Genomic DNA, 2500 nt, shown 5'->3' with positions numbered 1-2500 from the left:
CAGACAAGACTCATTTCCCATTGATAAAATGTTCTCTCTTTAAGGAAGAGTCAACATTAAACAAGTAAAACAACGTCTCCTTACTGCTCTTCCACTCAGGAGGAGAGGAAGGTGAAGGAAAACTAAGGGAAGAGAACACACACACACACACACACACACACACACACACACACACACACACACACACACACAAATCAGCACACGCCAGCCAGTCACACTCAGTCAGTCAGCAGCCTCGGCGCATCGGTAGGACGCGTGAGTCACAATGGGGCTGAATTTACGTCTAATGCGCGACATGTGGGTGGCGGAGGGTGGACGTGACACGCTCCCAGCTGGACGTGACGAGGACCAGGGCGACGCCAAGGCCAGGGACGATCGCAACCTCCAAAATACACCCGTAACAGAATACGTGATGCCCCGGGCGTGTTCCCCAAGTGGTACAACGAGGCCACTGCTTGGGAGGGGAGGGCGAGGGGCGGCCGTCGTGGTAATGGTGGTGTTAAGGTGTAAGGGTGTAAGGGTGTTATACTTCACACTTCTTTAATGGTGTAACAGGCAGGGGTGGCGGTGCAAGGGTGACTGCATGTGAAGTAGTCTAGCAGTGTGTGTGTGTGTGTGTGTGTGTGTGTGTGTGTGTGTGTGTGTGTGTGTGTGTGTGTGTGTGTGTGTTTATGTGTGTTTGTCTCTGTGTCTGTGCCTGTCTGTATGTACGTATGTGAGGGGAAACAGACAGAAAACACCACAATTCCCTGACGAAACGCTGCCTTAAAACTAGAACAAGAAGCTGACGAGTGTAAATTCCCTTCACTTACTGAGGCGTTAAGGTTTGGATGGGGTTATCTTTACGTCTCCCCTCAGCACACCTTTCTGCCTACCTTTATTGCTTTACTTTACGGCTACAGGTAAGATGAATGGTGACGAGTGCCGGGAGAAACGAGGCCACACAGGTGATGCAAAGGACGCCGCTACCTGGGTTACGAGCTGAGAGAGAGAGAGAGAGAGAGAGAGAGAGAGAGAGAGAGAGAGAGAGAGAGAGAGAGAGAGAGAGAGAGAGAGAGAGAGAGAGAGAGAGAGAGAGAGAGAGAGAGAGTTTATGATCCTATACCTCCTCTATTTCGTCATCCTCCATCGTCCTCTTCTTCTTCTTCTTCTTCTTCTTCTCCTTGCCCTCCTCCTCCTCCTCCTCCTCTTCCTCCTCCTCACCTATTGTATCTTCATTCCGTAACTGTATATTAGTAAAGCCTTCACAAACAGCCATGTAAGGACCAACAAGTCTGCGGTATTTGTCCCTCCTCCTCCTCCTCCTCCTCCTCCTCCTCCTCCTCCAGACCACTTGTCCTTTCCCAGATAAGGCACAAAAGGTATTCACTGTTCAGTATGGCAATGACACTACGGATAATACCATCTTAGTGGGCCACGTATGTATGTATATCTTATCAGCTTGTGGTACGTTTTTTTTTTCTTTAGTGCTCAGACAACTGACTTCCTCACGATAACACCCACGAAAGTATTTCCTTCCCAGAACACGTAGACTTGAGGCAGCTTGGTACACGCTCAGAGTCAGTTTTTAGAAGTGAGTTTAAGAAGTAATGAGATTTGTGTGAGTTATGAAATGGTTATGAAAAAGTTATGAAAGAGTTGTGAGATTTTTGTGAGCTGTAAGAGTTGTGAGTTATGAAAGTTATGAGTCTTTTGTGAGTTATGAGAGCTATGAGTGCGTGAGATATGTGTTTGTGTTATTAGTGTTGTTAGTGAGTTATGAGTGAGCTATGAGTAAGTTAGGAGTGAATTTTGAGTGAGACATTAGTGTGTTTTAAGTTACGAATGAGTGAGTTAGGAGAGTGTTAGGTGAGTTAAGGTGAGTTATGAACAAATTACGAATGAGCTATGATTGAATTACGAGTGAGTTAAGAATGAGTTATAAGAGTTACGAAAGAGTTATGAGGGAATTACGAGTGACAAAGAACAGACTCAAGCATAACACAATAAAATGAGAACGGATACACTTAACTTTCCTTCCTTTTTTTGCTTTCTTTTTTTCCCTCACCATGATGTTAAATGTTGAAACACCGAAACTCAGTCAGTCTATCAATCAGTCAGTCAATCAGTCAATCATACTGTCGGGAAAGTTACGAAATGAGAGAAAAAAGGAAAAAATAAAAGTAATTCTCTCTCTCTCTCTCTCTCTCTCTCTCTCTCTCTCTCTCTCTCTCTCTCTCTCTCTCTCTCTCTCTCTCTCTCTCTCTCTCTCTCTCTCTCTCTCTCTCTCTCTCTCTCTCTCTCTCTCTCTCTCTCTCTCTCTCTCTCTCCCCAATACTCCTAACAGAAGAAAGAGGGAGAGACAAGCAGAAAAGGAGGAGAGGGTGGAGAGAGAGAAAGAAAGAGGGTGGAGAGTGGGAGCAGAAAGAAGAGAGGGAAGGGAGAGGGAAGGGACAGGGAAATCGTGGGAAAGAAAAAGAGAAAGAGAGAGAGAGAGAGAGAGAGAGAGAGAGAGAGAGAG

At 45.8% G+C, this 2500-nt stretch overlaps 1 protein-coding gene across 4 annotated transcripts in view; it reads right to left on the bottom strand.

Annotated features, from left to right (window-relative positions):
* LOC135106471 (nuclear hormone receptor FTZ-F1 beta-like) overlaps nucleotides 1-2500 on the bottom strand; it is a 186785-nt gene that overhangs the window by 114843 nt on the left and 69442 nt on the right. The window lies entirely within an intron of this gene.

The sequence above is a fragment of the Scylla paramamosain genome, chromosome 13 (assembly GCF_035594125.1).
Source record: "Scylla paramamosain isolate STU-SP2022 chromosome 13, ASM3559412v1, whole genome shotgun sequence".
In the NCBI taxonomy this organism is placed as follows: domain Eukaryota; kingdom Metazoa; phylum Arthropoda; class Malacostraca; order Decapoda; family Portunidae; genus Scylla; species Scylla paramamosain.
This window is presented reverse-complemented; position numbering and strand designations above follow the sequence as displayed.